Source organism: Nycticebus coucang, chromosome 16 (assembly GCF_027406575.1).
Source record: "Nycticebus coucang isolate mNycCou1 chromosome 16, mNycCou1.pri, whole genome shotgun sequence".
NCBI lineage: Eukaryota > Metazoa > Chordata > Mammalia > Primates > Lorisidae > Nycticebus > Nycticebus coucang.
The window spans coordinates 92,503,505-92,521,559 of NC_069795.1; the positions used below are offsets into that span (position 1 = coordinate 92,503,505).

The 18,055-nt window shown below is 42.4% G+C and overlaps 1 pseudogene; it reads right to left on the minus strand.

Moving 5' to 3' along the window:
* Positions 1–15,610: 15,610 nt before the first annotated feature.
* Positions 15,611–16,094, minus strand: LOC128567943 (U6 snRNA-associated Sm-like protein LSm6; annotated as a pseudogene).
* Between the last annotated feature and the right edge of the window lie 1,961 nt (positions 16,095–18,055).

Consider the following 18,055-nt stretch of genomic DNA (forward strand, 5'->3'; position numbering starts at 1 on the left):
TCCCAGCTACTCAGGAGGCTGAGGCAAGAGAATCGTCCAGGAGCTGGAGGTTGCTGTGAGGTGTGATGCCATAGCACTCTACCAAGGGTGATAAAGTGAGACCCTGTCTCTAAAAAAAAAAAATTCGGATTGAAGACAGCCACTAAACTTCAGAATTATCTTAACTGGTAAACTAGCCATCCCCTTTAATAGGTGACTAATTAAGGATGTGTGTTCTCCCTCCACCTTAATATGCCTAATTAGCTCATCCAGCTTCCAAAAGGGCTGGTAACCTGTGAGAGTAGGCCACGTGTGATCCAATGATACATAACAGTTACTACTTCAATAAAGAGGGGAGAAAAAGCTAAAGTGAAAAATAGCTTATAGGATGGGCTGTTATTTCCAGTAGCACCCATTTACCTCCCAGAAAAACAGGATTTTCTCCAGCACATTCCCTGGGCCCTGGACAAAAACAGAATTAAAGTAAGACAAAGTAAGTCTTTGAGTAGAAATTTTATCAAAATCTTCAATTAACCTCAACTCCAAGAGGTGATGTAGTGATTGAGGGCCTAGACAGTGGAGCCCAGCCACCTGACAACTCCAGCTCTTGGACTTGCTGACCATTAGACCATCAGCATGGGAAAATTCCCTAAGCCTCACTAGTCTTACCTGTGTGGGAAAGACAGTGTTAGTATCTACCATATCAGACTGTTGTGAAGATTGAATGAGGTAGGCCCTCAGCAAAGCTAAGCATAAAGTGAGCCCTATATATCTTAGCCATTATTATTTTCTGTTAATAGCATTAATAGAGGGCGGTGTCTGTGGCTCAGAGGGTAGGGCACCGGCGCCATATACCAAGGGTGGTGGGTTCAAACCCGGCCCCAGACAAACTGCAACAAAAAATAGCTGGATGTTGTGGTGGGCACCTGTAGTACCAGCTACTCGGGAGGCTGAGGCAAGAGTATCGCCTATGCCCAGGAGCTGGAGGTTGCTGTGAGCTGTAACATCACAGCACTCTACTGAGGGCGATAAAGTGAGACTCTGTCTCAAAAAAAAAAAAAAAAAAAGCATTAATAGAAACCCTAGGGGTGGCTTTGTTGTCTCTATTTATATATGAAAAAACTAAGGCTTGCCCAAACTCAGTGTTGCTAAAGGGCACAATTGAGATTCCTGCTTAATTTCTACTTCTGCTATAAATCTTATATAAAAATTGCTTGTCTCCCAATGGCCAAGACAACCAGTGGTGCGGGTTTGGAATGCCCTTAGAGAACCCAATCATTCCACAGTTCTTTTCTCATGCTAATAAATGTAGCACATTCAGCCATCATTTGAGCAAACACCTGAAGCGGAGGTGGGCAGGACCCTGACGGGGGCATCAGTCAGTCCCTGAATCCCGGGCATCAGTGGCACTGTGATTTTTGAGCCATCTGTCATGAACAGCAGGATGCCAGCCAGTGACATGTTAGGTTAGGACAACTGTCTTTGAGAGCAGAGGCCTTGTCTTCTCCACCATAGTGATGAGCCCAATAGAGCATAATAAATACTCAATAATAACTGTTTGCTAGACTGAGTTGTCTTGAACTAAATTGAGTTGGCCAGCCATCCTCTCTAGTTTTGCTTGAGAAGCATAAAAGGCTCCATCCTTGCCTACACATCCACACAAGCCAAAGTAATGTGTTCCTTTGTTTGTCCATCAGATACTAATTGAGTGCTTTCCATGGAAGTCCCGACAACAAACAAGACGGGCAAGGTCCTGCTATCGTGGATTTGGAGTCTGATGATGCAAGAGACTGATAATTAAGTGAGTAATTACATACAGTTAGACGAGGGCTTTAGGAGAGTTTGAGGCACCACCAGAGCACATGGCAGGGACACCTAAATAAAATGGGTTGGGGGCGGGGTGTTCCAGGGTATGGCCCCACGCTGATGAGGCTGGAGAGCTCAAAGGCCTTGTAGGTCCTGGTATGGATTTGGGGCTTTAGTAAGTGTAAATGAAGCTTTTAATTTTTTTAAGCTGGATAACGACATATTCTGATTTGCATTTTGGAAAGATAAATCAGGTTCTGTCACAGAGGATGGACTAGATAAGTATAATCTTGAATGGGAAGATCGTGCTGCTACAGTGGCCTGCCCAAGCAGTGATGACAAGGGTAGGGAAAGAAAACAAGTGGAAAGATTACAGGTGGATTTCAAAAGCCGAGACTGGGCACCAGAGTTGGTAGTGAGAGTACAATCAAAGATGAACCGAGACTTTTGGCTTGGGAAGCAGAAATCAAGATGAGTCCAATCTTGTGTACGCTGATTTTATAGTGTCCCTGGGGCATGCAAGCTAGCGACGTCTAGTTAGCAGTTGCTGGTAAGAGTCCCAGGAGGGGAGAAGAAGATACTGGACACATCAGCCATGGACAGAGCAAGGCCAGAGTGAGCCGCAGAGGGGAGTATGAGGAAGAACACATTAAAGAATGCCAGCTTTTATGTGCATATGAATCATGGAGTAATTATTTTTATTTATTTGTTTTTGTTTGTTTTTGAGACAGAGTCTCACAATGTCGTTCTTGGTAGAGTGCCATGGAGTCACAGCTCACAGCAACCTCCAACTCTTGGGCTCAAGCGATTCTCTTACCTCAGTCTCCTGAGTAGCTGGGACTACAGGTGCCCACAACAGCCCCTGGCTACTTTTAGAGACAAGGTATCACTCTGGCTCAGGCCGATCTGGAACCTGTGAGCTCAGGCAATCCACCCTCCTCGGCCTCCCAGAGTGCTAGGATTACAGGCATGAGCCAATTGTTAAAAATACAAATTTATAGCCCCAAGCTTTGAGCTTCTAAATTTTGAGGTCTGGCCTACTTCCCAGGAGTTTGCGTTTAGATACACCCCTTGGATCCTTTTGATGCAGACGTGCTATGGGCCACACTTTACTGAACGCTGATCCTAGAGACAGGCGGGGGAAAGAAGCACTCTGTGAAATCTGAGATGGAGCAGCAGAGTGGAAAGAGAACCTTTCAGTTCTCAGAGCTCTACCGGTTTCAAAATTTCAGGTAAAGAATTATAGACCTCTACTACCTAATTCTGCCTTATTTTAAACATATTTGTCAGACTCCTATCAGTTCTGCTATAACATTTATTTTGAAAACACAAATTTATTCCAACATAATTGAAACAATTGAGCATAACTCAGATTTCACATCAGCTAGTGCATGATTTTGTCTGTAAGATGTGCTAGGTGAACATAGAAAGCTGTATATCCAACTGAGTAGGAAAACACAAAAGGCATTCATGTGCATACCCCAACCATCCACCAGCTACCTTAATTCACCATGTTACCCATCCACAAGATTGGGTTTGTTGTTCCTTTGCACTTGTGAACCTGTCTATGTAAACAAACACTCATTCAACATCCCAAACCTGTCTGAGCGTCCTGGCTCAAAATGCCAAGCATGCCAAACTGCTAAGCATTTGCATGCTTAAAAGAAAGCACTATCTATATGCAAAGACCTTACACAGAAATCACTAAATCCTGCACTCTGTGGCTCCTTTTCCTGCTAGTAGTGGCTGCTGCGGTTGTGTAAAGCATCCCTACAACTTCCAAAGCTTTCAGCGATCCAGAAAAGCCTGGAGTGCAGATGAAAAATAAATAAAAAATGAAAAAGTTACAAAGAATTTCCATTGCTGTATGTATATATTCATTAAAGAAGAAAGTTACTTATTGAATCAAATTTCTAATTTTTTTTTTTTGAGACAAGAGTCTCACTATGTCAAGAGTGCTGTGGTGTCACAGCTCACAGCAACTTCAAATTCTTGGGCTTAAGCGATTTTCTTGCCTCAGCCTCCCGAGTAGCTGGGACTACAGGTACCGCCACAATGCCCAGCTATTTTTTGTTGTAGTTGTCGTTGTTTAGCTGGACCAGGCCAGGTTTGAACCTGCCAACTTAGTGGTATGTGGCTGGCGCCGCAACAACTGTGCTACGGGCTCTGAGTCAAATTTCTAATTTTGATGGAAATGGTATCTATTATAAATAAATGCCTGGAAAGATCTACATCTCAAAGGCAGAAGAACTTGACCTGAGATTTAAGGCTGGGAAAGATCACTGAACTGCGATACTTGGTGGTAAACACAGCTCAGGGCGATAAGCACCAGCCACCCATACCTGGGGTTACAGCTTTCTGTAGATTCCAGACAAACCTTCTTCCACCACTACACAATAATTCACAAGATGCAACCCTTCCAGCACTCACTTTCATAAGTAGAGAACAGCTTGTTTTCAAGAGATAGTGCCATATTTTGTGATATTCAAGTATGTCTTTGGGGGCAGGGTTTGGGATACTCCCACTGAATGAGCACAAGACAAACTCTACCTAACAAAGTCAAATATTTTGACCTGGTTGCTTGTGCCCTCACATTAACTTGAAATAAATTACTTAAAATTTTAAAAATAAGGCTCAGCACCTGTAGATCAAGCAGCTAAGGGTCCAGCCACATACACCAGAGCTGGTGGGTTTGAATCTAGCCTGGGCCTGCCAAACAACAATGACAACTACAACCAAAAAATAGCTGGGTGTTGTGGGGAGCAGCTGTAGTCCCAGCTACTTGGGATGCTGAGGCAAGAGAATTGCTTAAGCCCAGGAGTTGGAGGTTGCTGTGAGCTGTGACACCACAGCACTCTACCCAGGGCAACATATTGAGACTCTGTCTCCCAAAAAGGGGGGGGGGGGGGAGGGTGGCGCCTGTGGCTCAAAGGAGTAGAGCACTGGCCCCATATGCCGGAAGTGGTGGGTTCAAACCCAGCCCTGGCCAAAAACTGAAAAAAAAAAAATTTTTTTTAATAAAAATGAAAAATAATGAAGTTTGGGCTTGGTGCCTGTAGCTCAGTGGCTAAGGCACCAGAGCTGGCGGGTTCCAACCCAGTACAGGCCTGCCAAACAACAATGACAACTGCAACCAAAAAATAGCCAGGCACTGTGGTAGGCGCCTGTAGTCCCAGCTACTTGGGAGGCTGAAGCAAGAGAATCGCTTAAGCCTGAGAGTTTGAGGTTGCTGTGAGCTGTGATGCCATGGCACTCTACCCAGGGTAACATAGTAAGACTCTGTTTCAAAAATACATAAATAAATAAAAATAAGTTTGACAATTTTAGGAATAGAAAAAAGTATTTATTAATGATTTAACATGAATACAACTGTGCTACCATTTTTAACACATATTAGGTTTCTATTTTTTTTTTTTTTTTTTGAGACAGAGCCTCAAGCTGTCACCCTGGGTAGAGGGCAGTGGCATCACAACTCAGAGCAACCTCCAGCTCCTGGGCTCAAGCGATTCTCTTGCCTCAGCCTCCCAAGTAGCTGGGACTACAGGTGCCCGCCACAACACTGGGCTATTTTTTTTTTTTTTTTTGGTTGCAGCCATCATTGTTGTTTGGCAGGTCCGGGCTGGATTCGAACCTGCCAGCTCAGGTGTATGTGGCTGGCACCTTAGCCTTTTGAGCCACAGGCACCAAGCCTCTATTTTATTTATTTATTTCTTATTTATTTTTATTTTTATTTTTTTTTTGTAGAGACAGAGTCTCACTGTACCGCCCTCGGGTAGAGTGCCGTGGCGTCACACGGCTCACAGCAACCTCTAACTCTTGGGTTTACGGGATTCTTTTGCCTCAGCCTCCCGAGCAGCTGGGACTACAGGTGCCCGCCACAACGCCCAGCTATTTTTCTGTTGCAGTTTGGCCGGGGCTGGGTTTGAACCCGCCACCCTCGGCATATGGGGCCGGCGCCCTACTCACTGAGCCACAGGCAGCGCCCCCCTCTATTTTATTTTTATGTATCACTGACGAAAGTATTTTTTGAGTGTCGTTCCCTAATTCCATTTTGCCACGGGAACTATGGTTTTATTGCATGATTTTGAATAATATGAATTTTTAGAAATGGGTATGTCACCTGCTCACAGAAATGACTCAGCAAGTTCTTAAAGGAATGGGATAAACAACAGAAAAAATCTTGATGGGATGGAGGCTAAAAAATAATCTTCAGGGTCGACTGTGATATCCCCACTCCTACTCCGAAGGTGCGTGATGTGTAACAGAAGTAGAATGCACAGAAAGGCTAAGTCTCTCCTCTGAGTAACGGGTGGAGAAGAGTGCATTCTCTTAATTCTTTGTTGACTAGTCCGGATTGTCTATAATTAGCGTCTGCTGAATAAATACATATTGCTGGCTTTGCTGTTAGCTTTACAATTGTCTTGTTTCTTTTACAATCTGAATCCCAACCATGCAATCCAGGCACCAGTAGAAAAGGACCATTGTGGTGCTCCCACTGGAGGTTAGAGATGCCTGGACTGGAGGTGGGAGTGGGGGTGCATCTAGGGAAGGAGCTTCCCCTTCACAATTGTGCTTTGGGCCAGCCCTGCCCAAACCCTTAGACTCCCCCGGCACTCGGCTCAGGCCCTTTTCCCCTTTGGGTGAGAGTTGGCCAGACTTCCTTCCCGGAGCTACTGCTAAGTATTGGACCGATTGCTAAAAGGGTATTGTGTACGTAAAAACCAAATACCAGTCTCCAGGTCTTAGATCCTATCCTCTTTCTTAGAAAATCCAGCCTTAATCCAGTTTGCATTTTTCTCCCAAAGCAGCTTATTCACTAATGGAACAGTCAGATCCTCCACTTGTTCCCTTGTTCGCACAGAAGACACTGCCTGGGAGACCACCTGTATCGGATGGGAAGCCGACTAAAGGGTTGTTTTTTCTCAAAACGGATTTTCAGGATAATTTGCAGGATTTTGCACATGTCAAAGTCGCACTTTTCCATATAACTTATGGCTTCCACAGGTGGTTCTCCTGTTCTATTTGTAAGTCCCATCAACTGGAGAGCAGTAATAAAATGTGTATTAGTCTCTAAAACTGAGATTTCACTTCCTCCCACACTAAACACACAAACTCTAAAATTTTTGCCCATTATCTAGAATTTGCCCATTCATAAATCTGTGTTGGGGCCAATTTTAAAGTAACTATTCACACATAACTCCTAGTGAGGTTAAAAGAAATTGGATTGGGCAGTGCCTGTGGTTCAAGGAGTAGGGACAGGGGTGGCTGGTTCGAGCCCAGCCCCAGCCAAAACTACAAAAAAAAAAAAAAGAAAGAAATTGGATCAAGTAAGGAGCTACTTAATCAAGCTGCAAAAACTAAATATATTATGTAGTTAATTTACAAACTAGACTGATTTCTGCCAAGTTTCTTTTCTCAGAAATTTTAAACTTTTAAAATTGCTGAATAAGATTCGAGGGATATTGAGTGATTTTATTTGATAATGTTTTATTTTTTTCTCCTTTTGGCTATCCTGTAAATATCTAATGGTAGAGTTTTTAATACAAAGCTATTTTATAGGCAGTGCCCATAGCTCAGTGGGTAGGGCACCAGCCACATACACCCAGGCTGGCGGGTTCGAACCTGGCCTGGGCCAGCTAAACAACAATGACAATTGCAACAAAAAAACAGCTGGGCATTGTGGGAGTGCCTGAAGTCCCAGTTACTTGGAAGGCTGAGGCAAAAGAATTGCTTAAGCCCAAGAGTTTGAGGTTGCTGCGAGCTGTGATGCCACAGCTCTCAACTGAGGGTGACACTATAAGAACTCTGTCTCAAAAAAAAGAAAGAAAGAAAAAAGAAGAAAAAAAGTTATTTTGTAGCATAAATGACATAAAATATAAAAGTCTTTCTAAGAGGCCAGGTGCAGTGGCTCACGCCTGTAATCCTGGCACTCTGAGAAGCCAAGGCTGGTGGGTTGCCTGAGCTCACAAATTACCCAGGGCACAAAAAAAAAAAAGTCTTTCTAAGAAAAAAAGTCCACTTTAAATGTAAATCTCTTTTCACCAGCTTCTTTACCTGAAATGACCCAAACCTGAATTAAATATTTAACCTTTTACCGCAGGCTATCTCTACTGTATGACAAGCCAACTTTCCAGATAAGAAAATAAGTATTGCTTTCTTTTTTTCCCCCCCCCTTCTTTTTTTTGAGATGGAGTCTCACTTTGTCACCTTAGGTATAGTGCGGTGGCATCACAGCTCACAGCAACCTCCAACTCTTGGGCTGAAGAGATTCTCTTGCCTCAGCCTCCCAAGTAACTGGAACTACAGGCACCCACCACAAGGCCCTACTGGTTTTATTTTAGAGAAAGGGTCTCGCTTTTGCTGAGGCTGGTCTTCAACTCCTGAGCTCAGGCAATCCACTCGCCTTGGCCTTCCAGAGTGCTAGAATTATAGGTGTGAGTCAACACTCCCGACCCCAGGTATTGCTTTCCTTATATGGAAAGAAAGCCTGGCCACGTATATTTAAATGTTTGTTTCATAACAGTAAGTTCTTCTATCTCTCTAAGGGTGAGTTTGAGGAAAACCCTTGTATAGTTAGATATTTTAAAACTCCTAGATAAGTGCACCGAATCCTAACTGGGGATCAGAGTGGGTATGGAAGGTGGAGGAAGAAGATAAGAGAGACTCAAGATATTGTGGATACATGAAAGGTACAATTACAAACGTCCATCCTAGCCGGGCGCAGTGGCTCATGCCTGTAATTCTAGCACTCTGGGAGGCTGAGGCCGGTAGATCACCTGAGCTCAGGAGTTCAAGGCCAGTCTGAGCTAGAGTGAGACCCCTTCTCCACTAAAAATAGAAAAAAGCTAGCGGGGCATTGTGGTCAGCATCTGTAGTCTCAGTTTTGCAGGAGGCTGAGGGAAGAGGATCACTTGAGACCAAGAGTTTGAGGTTTCTGTAAGCTATGATGCCATGTCACTCTTCCTAGGGTGACAAAGTGAGACTTTGTCTCAAAAAAAAAAAAGAAAAGAAAAGAAAGAAAGAAACTTTCATCTGCTGTTGCCATACTTTCTTCCTTTTTAGGTTCTTACCTATTAAACATGTAGCATGAGACATTTAAGGACCTTACATTACCTTTGTATTCATTGGTATAAGCATCATTGGTGTAAAAAACATACTTAGCCTCAGAGTAGGTAACCCAGACTATGTCACAATATCCCCAAGACTATCTTTGGCTCATAGGAAGAACAGGAAAATAATCAAATTAATCAAAAGAACTTACAGGATATGGAGGAAAGTGGGACAGCCCTGAAGTACCCATGCTCATCTTTCTCCCAGTACTGGTGGGATGACTCAGTGGTAATGAGATGATTCACCTCTGCCTCACCAGCAATTATGAAAACATCACTGTGTGTGTGGTTAAAATGTTTTTCACATAGGTCTGGACTCTATATTCTGCTAATATAACATAAGGTCAATTTTCAAGCCTTTTTTCCTTTGCTAAATGCTATTCCAAAATTACTCTGATATGGTTTCTTCTATCATGAAAGTTGGAACAGTATGAACACTCGCTGGAACAGAGCCAGATAAGAAGAGAACAAGCAAGAGAAAAGCAATAGTTAGATGCCACTGAGCGCCTACCATCGTGTGTGCTCCTGTGCTCACTGTGTGCTGTCCACAGTAGGCTCTCTGGGGAACACTGCCCAGAGATGGTGCTTCTGCCCGAGGTCACACTGCCATAAGCTACAGAAGTAAAACTCCAGGTGAGGTCAGTATAGTCCAAAGTGTTTCCACTGCGCTTTGGTGAGTATGTTTACAGAACAGCACCTTCAAAATTCTAAATGAAAAGTTCTTGGGGCAGCGCCTGTGGCTCAAAGGAGTAGGGCACCAGCCCCATATGCCAGAGGTGGCAGGTTCAAACCCAGCCCCAGCCAAAAACTGCAAAAAAAAAAAAGAGTTCTTTCTCACTTGAACATCTTCATTCTTTAGAACAGCGGGTCTCAACCTATGGGTCCCTAATGCAGGAACTGCATTAAAGGGCTGCAGCGTTAGGAAGGTTGAGAACCACTGCTTTAGAAGGAAATTACAAAATTGTGCTATGCTTTGGGGCCTGGCTCTCACTGCAAGTTATCTGCAATTGATTAAAGTGTGACCCAGGGCAAGTCATAGGAACTCTCTAAACCTCTGTGATTATATTTTTAAGAATACTGATCTTGGGCTGCACCTGAGGCTCAGTGGGTAGAGCACAGGCCCCATATACCAAGGGTGGCGGGTTCGGACCTGGCCCTGGCCAAACTGCAACAAAAAAGTAACTGGGCATTGTGGCAGGCACCTGTAGTCCCAGCTACTCGGGAGGCTAGGCAGGAGAATTGCCTAAGCTCAGGAGTTGGAGGTTGCTGTGAGCTGGGTGACACCAGGGCACTTCACCGAGGGTGATAAAGTGAGACTCTGTCTCTACCAAAAACAAAAAGAAAAAACAATACAGATCTTAACACTACTTCTGTTCAAGAGAGGTTGAGAAGGCTAAAAGTGATAATGTCCAGAGAAGTCCTCGTTTGTATTAAGTATTCAGTAAAGGGCTGCTATTATTTTATTTATTTATTTATTTATTTATTGAGACAGAGTCTCATTATGTCACCCTTGGTAGAGTGCTGTGAAATCACAGATCACAGCAACCTCAAACTCTCGGGCTTAAGCCCTGCCTCAGCCTCCCAAGTAGCTGGGACCACAGGCACTTGCCGCACCGCCCGGCTATTTTTGTTGCCGTTGTCATTTTGTTTAGCTGGCCCAGGCCAGGTTTGAACCCGCCAGCCTCGGTGTATGTGCCTGGTGCTGTAACCACTGTGCTACAGGCACAGAGCCAGGGCTGCTATTATTAACTGTTAGCATTATTCAGTGACTCCAGAGATGGTGGTTCTGTGGCTTTTCACCACATAATTGCAAAAACCTAATTTCTTTCTCTCCCTGTCTCTCCCTCTCTCCTTCTTCTCTCCCTCCTCTTCCTCATCCTCTCTCACCTTCTCTCTAATTGTATTTTATATTTGTGCCAGTCTCTTCCTTCTCAGACATTTCATGTTTAACATTTTATTATAGCAAATTTCTAGTGCATATAAGTACAGGAACTCTCAAACACCCATCACCAAGCTTCAACAATTTTCAACTTGTAGCTAAACTTCTGAAGGTTAAATCTAGATTTAAAAAAAAAAACAAAAAACTTTTTTATCTCTTCAATTTACTTATTATATAGGATCACTTGAATTTTCCTTATTAAACTCCCAAATAACATTTATATGTATAAACACTGCTTACAGTTCACTTCCCTTTAGCTCATTAAAAAAAAAAAAAAAAATGTAGCCCAGTCTTCTTGAAATCATGATTTAAGGTAATACATACTGCAAAATATTTACCAAAAAATCTATCATCATCAAACTCAGTATATAAGAGGGCAAGCATACAAATCGAGTAGGGCTTGAGATCTCCCAAAAGTTACAAATCCTCTGGGAAGTTTTTTTCCTGAACCTGGTCCAAGAGTTGTATTCTAAACAAAATACAAAGAAAATGAGTTAAACTAAGCTTTGTTCCCCAGTTAGGAGAATTCCCCATAGCTCTATCATTGAAAATTGAGCCATTGTCTTCAAATGTGGGCCTCCAAAGTCTAGGTTGTTGGTGCAGAACCACTGAAATTATTGCAAACCACATCTCATGGTCTCTGAAAATGATTTCTTAGTAACGGCAAACTAATTATGTGATTACCAGACTCTCTTCATATGCCATTAGTCAGAGGAAGCTGGAAAATTGCTCAGTTTGAATTGTGCCGCAATATGGAGATTCTCTTCGGTGGGTCCAAACCAAAAAATCCAGGCCAAATTTTCAATTAAAACCTCTCAACGGCCAGGCCAGTGAATGGTCTGTGATGACTAGGCAAACTTTTCTAAATGGGAGAAATAAAGACTGGAGTCTTGTGCACATTTTCTTCCTTCATTTCAAATGCTGTAAGAGAATTAAAATCACAACTGCTTTTATTCCCATAACTCAGGAGACACAGCGATTTTTCCCCTGAAAAATCCATGGTACCCCAAGCTTTTGGCTCGACTTATTTGGTGATGACAACTGGATTCGTTTTCCATTCCAGATGTACATACAGGTCCATCCTCCTGAAGTTTCTATTGCTCTGAGAACCAGGAAGACTGTAGCAGAGTTAGGAACAGGGTGGGAGGTTGTAAATCTACAGCAGAGGGAAAGAAACCACCCACATGTGGTATTGGAAGAGAAACTGGACCTTTTTCCCCAAAAGGGGGAGAACAGAATATGGCTGTTATGAGACGCAAGAGAGAAATGATGGGCTCCCAAACTTGCTAGGTCAAGAATTCCTTCAGGCACAAACCGCATCCCATTCATTTTGGAAACCGCAGAGCTTGGCACCCAGTAGGAATGCAATGAATGCTTGGTAAATTCAATTGAAATGAGAAGAAACAGATTGACCCAATGTAGCTTGCAGTGTTTCTACACATAATTAATTACCAAGGTTCTCAAAATCATCTGAGAGTTGCTTGCAGGCTCAGTAATGATTTTCGTCTAATGACAGTTCTTCAGACCCGATATGAATTTCATTAAAGGAATCAGTGTGCCAGTAGCTAGAATACGAGCAAAATGTTAAAGAAGACCTGTACATCACCAGGGGCCGGGGACAGAACTGCATGTAGGTTAATTGCACTCTATCAAGCTTTTGCTATGCGGAATTTATTTCCAGGAAGAGGAGCAAATCTGTCTTAGATCTGAATCAGTGTGATGATAAGCAGCACTGTGGCACTGCACAGGGGTGTGAGCAGCTGGGGTCTGAGCTGCCACCTGCAGGGACATCAGCTGCAGCCAGACGGGCTCTCCAGGCACAGCCGGCACTGTGTAGTGAAAGGTCTGCACGTACTAGGCCCTCAAACAGCGTCAGCCGAGTTGAAATTAGTTACCCAGGCTGGAGTTTGGTCCCCTTTAAAGTACCTGTGTGGCAGCCTCATTTCTGAAATGATGTTTGCTGTCTTCAGTTGCCACTAACACTCAAGTTTGATCTTGTTTCAGCATCAAACATTTCATTCAGGTGTGGCCGCAGCCAAGCTGATAACAATTCCGCACTTTCCCTGACCTCGTCCCAGCTTTCCTGTAAACGGGTACAGTATGAAAAAAGCAACACCAAATGGTAACCTAACACCAAGTAACACTGCAGGGCGGCTGCTAAGTTGCTCTATTATGTCTCCTGGAGTGCTTTCTGCTACCACTTTCATGTAGTCAAAAAAAAAGGGTGTGGCGCTGGAGCTCTGAGACGAGACTGTGGAGTGCATCTTCTTTTCATAAGCCAAAGATGAGCTCTGTACCCATAAACATCGGGGCCTCCATTGTTCTGTGTCTAAGTATCGGGAAGTTTTGGTAGCAGCGACTCTGTGAAATGCTGCAGACAAAAACAATTACTTGAATCAGTACAAGTTACATGGGCTGTGTTGATTTAAGATGCTCCATTAGCTACTGTGGAAGTCAGGGCTTGACTTGCTTTTGTTGTATTTGCTTTTTTCTTGAGTGAACAAAGGGAATAAATACAAGACCGGAAACAAGAAAGTACATAAACCAAGGAGGTGGAACTTAATGAATTCAACCTTTAAGCTTTACAGAGAAAGCTAGACTTTTGGGGAGCAAAAAAAAAAAGTGCTGACTGGAGGCTTAAGCTCCACACTTTCATCTCTGGGATAACAACTAATTAAATCCAGTCTTTACTGTATCTTAGATTTGGTACTCTATGTGAAAGGCATAGACTGACATTTGAATATAATTTTGATTTAAATATAATTTTCTATATTTCCAGATGCTGTTTGGAAAGATAGATTTCTTTTATAATAAGAAAAATATAATTTATGTTACATCAACTATTTAAAAAGTTGTCTTTTGAGGAAAGCTGTGTGGCACAAATGAAAGATCCTTTGGTTCGACTTGAGATGGACCACCTGCTAGCTCCAAGAAATTAGAAAAGAGTCTTTCCTTTCCTGTACTGCAGTTTCCTCCCCTATAACATGTGAAGGATGACACCTCCTATTTCACAGAGTTATGATACGGATTAAAACAAACAATGAGAAATGCCAACACATACTTGCCACTGACCATAGGACAGCTGTGGCCATTACAGAAACTAAAGAACCCCTTCATCCCACAGCTGCTGTAAAGAAAAATGCAGCACTATTGTGCAAAGATGCCTTCATACAAAGCTAATTCTATACAAACACATATTTTATAATGTTAATTGATATGAAAAGAGTATCTTTAAAAACTGTGCAAGGATGGGCATGGTGGCTCACTCCTGTAATCGTAGCTCTCTGGAAGGCCAACGCGGGTGGATCATAGGAGCTTAGGAGTTTGAGACCTGCCTGTGCAAAAGTGAGACTCTGTCTCCACCAAAAATAGAAAAACTAGCCGGGCATTGTGGCAGGCTTCTGTAATCCCAGCTACTCAGGAGGCTGAGGCAAGGGGATTGTTTGAGTGCAAGAGTTTGAGGTTGCTGTGAGCTATAATGATGCCACGGCACTCTACTCAGGGGCACAAGGTGAGGCTCAGTCTCAATAAAATAAAATAAAATAAAATAAAAACCATGCAATTAGGAGAAAAGATATAGGAGGCAGAATACAGGAAGCTGTGCCAGCCCTGAAGAAGTAGTTCTGCCTTAAATAAGTCTCTGTCTCCCTGTTCCTCTGTCTCCCTTCAGTCAAACTAAGATGATAACACCAGCCCAGCTTACCTCAGGGATTGGTTGTGAGAATGAAATAAGAAAAACATGTGAAAGAACTTTGAAAAGTTCAAAGATCTACATGCAAAGATGATGGACGTTCCTATAGCTTGAAGTTACATATACTAATATATACTCGAAATTCAGTCACACTTCTGAAGCATTGCCTACCCAGCAGCCCCAAAATGAAAACAAAACAAACAAGAAAAGATTTTGACTTGGTATAAAAAGATACGTTCCTGAAAACCAACATAAGAAAAAAAGAAATTTCTGTGTATGTTTTATGAAAGATTCCACATAATGCAGTACTATGTTTTTTTTAATTTTTTCTAGAAATCTTGCAAAAATATCACCAGATCTGTAAAATCAAACAGGCAAGCTTCACATGCGATCACAACTATCTGCTGCTTCTGTGGGGTCCTAGTCAGCACACACAGTCTTCTTGTTTTATTTACTTATCTCCTATGAACGGAGGACTCAGAAATGTAAGGTCCTGGCAGACAAGGATCTGGGACGTGTCTTCACATATGGCTATTGAATAAATGATATAAAATAATCTTTTTAAAATGATGCACATTTCTTATGGGTGTCAGTTCGTTGTTACTAGCCTTTGGAAAGCAATATGGCAAAATCTATTAGGAGCTACAAACACACCCATATATTTTCTCTCAGCCATCACACTGCTGGGGATTTATCCTAAGGACATAATTCATGCACAAAGATGTTCATGGCAGTTTCGTGTATAAAAGTGAAATTGCTTTAATGTTCAACCATGGCAATAGCACATAAATAATAATTATAAAAATAATGCCTCAGCCCGGAACCATATTTATAATAAAATGTTAAGCCACAATAGCAAAATATAAAATGATACTCTTTTTTTTTTCTTAGCCACTAGACAACAAGGGATAAGATACTCTTTTTTATTTTTTTAAGATTTTATCTTGTTTTTATTCTTTTAGCATTCTGTACACTGTCACAGAGGTAAAAGAAAATGACTGAAACTTAAATGTGAAATTACATCCACAATTTTATACATTTATCTTACTCGTAAATCAATGAAAAGTTGCCAATTATTATAAAAACATTACAAATCATACTATGAAAGAACCAAAATATAGAAAAAAATTTCATAAAAAATATATCCGACTATGAAAAGTGTTGCTCTTGTGGAGTCTTCACATCCTTCTCTTCTGCGTACTTATGTACAATACATTGTTTCCTCGGATAAATGCATCCCCATACTTATTCTTCAGTTGTCCATTTACATATTCTTTTGTCTGCTCCAGGGCTATATTCATGTAGCCAGGACCCCTCGATAATCCACTCCAGAATTTAATTTTACCACAACTGGCCGTCCGATGATTTGCTTTAAGAAGTCACTAGGGGTTTGCTTCCGAAGACTCATTTTAATAATCTTGGGAGACAGGAAACCTGAGTTCTAATCCCAGCTCTGCTACTTAATTAGCTGTGTGACTTGGGTAGTAACTCATCATTTCACCTCTCATGGCCCCAGGTTCCTCATCTCGCGGCCGGGATCCAGAACCCTCACTCCTGACGGCCCACAAGCCCGGCCTCTGCGGACGATCGCTGCAAAAACCGAAACCGTGTTTTTTTTTTTTTGAAACAGTCTCACTATGTCGCCCTCAGTAGAGTTCTGTTGCGTCACAGCTCACAGCAACCTCAAACTCTTGGGCTTAAGCGATTCTCTTGCCTCAGCCTCCATAGTAGCTGGGACTATAGGTGCCCACCACAATGCCCGGCTATTTTTTGGTTGTAGTTGTCATTGTTGTTTGGCAGGCCCAGGCTGGGCTCAAACCTGCCAGCCTCGGTGTATGTGGCCAGTGTCCTACACACTGAGCTATGGGCACTACCAGGGATAAGGTATTCTTTTTTTTTTTTTAATACCAGTGTCAAATATTTTTTTATTGTCATAAACACATAGATCATGTATACATTGATGCCTTTATGGGGTACAATGTGCTGATTTTATATACAATTAGGAATGCTTACACCAAACTAGTTAACATAGCCTTCACCTCATTTACTTAATTATTGTGTTAAAACATTTATACTCTATACTTAACAGATTTGACATGTACCCTTGCAATATGAACCATAGGAATGGTCCCACCATTTAAGGGATAAGGTATTCTAACGTGACTTCATCTCAATAAAAATTTGGTATGTGCACAGTAACCAACAATAATATGCAAAAATAAAAGTAAGGAGCTTAAGAAGGTGTACTATGGGGCGGTGCCTGTGGTTCAAGGAGTAGGGTGCCGGTCCCATATGCCGGAGGTGGCGGGTTCAAACCCAGCCCCGGCCAAAAACCACACACACACAAAAAAAAGAAGAAGGTGAAATATATACTTCCTACATTTTTTAACTGTGCTATGTTTTTGGTACTAAAAAGAAACAAATATTGATTTTTTTTTTGTTTGGTTTTGTATGGTTTTGAGAGTCCCATTTTGTTGCCCTCAAACTCTTGGGCTTAAGCAATCCTCTTGCCTCAGCCTCCCAAGTAGCTGGGGCTACAGGTGCCTACCTTAGCCACCTAGAGTGCTGGGATTACCGGCATAAGCCACTGTGCCAGCCTTGAAATGTTTTTTTTTTTTTTAATAGAGCTTTAAGCCTTTCAAAATCCTGGCATTATTTTGTTGATTTTTACAATAATCCCAGGGCAATGGAGAAGACTGTGGGCTCGTATGTTTTACCATTTGACAAATGAAAAAACTGAGGCACAGAGAGAGTCTTTTTTTTTTTTTTTTTTTGACAGGATATCATTTTGTCACCCTGAGTAGAGTGCCATGGCCTCATCACAGCTCACAGCAACCTCAAACTCTTGGGTTTGAACAAGCCTCTTGCCTCTGTCCCTTGCCTCTGTTGGTGGAGGCCACAACACCCAGCTAGTTTTTCTATTCGTGGTAGAGAATGGGTCTGGCTCTTGCTCAGGCTGGTCTCAAACTCCTGAGCTCAAGTGATTCACCTGCGTCAGCCTCACAGAGGACTAGGGTTACAGGCCTGCGCCACCACCCCCAGGCAGAAATTCAAGTCTTATCTGTAAACTCTCTCTAGCAAGTTGGCCGAGTCAGAGCCTGAGCTAAATCTACCTTCCTACCCTTACTCCAGGGTCCCTTCTCTAAACTGCCTGCCTTAGGCTCTCCCCAAGGAGACTGATTCTTCCAGTCGGACTCGTCAACACATTTGGGTAAAGAGGTTTAACCCAATCCAGGCTTTGAGGTGTCCTGCTATTCTTTGAAAGTTCATTTGCCTAAAAATAATTACTCCCTACTCACATCTGTATCTCACTCATTCAACAAAGGCTGAGTCTCCAACCTGCATAGATTTTTCAGGTACCCCAGATTCTGTGGACCAAGAGCAGTTTTGTAGGAAATCACAGCATTCTTTGATTTAGCATTGGATGGTATCTTATATTGCACAAATAACAGTAAAAATATTGATTTAAATTCTATGAAAAATAAATCGGCTGAATGGTCTTCTAAATGGGCTGAAAGCTATACTGACTCA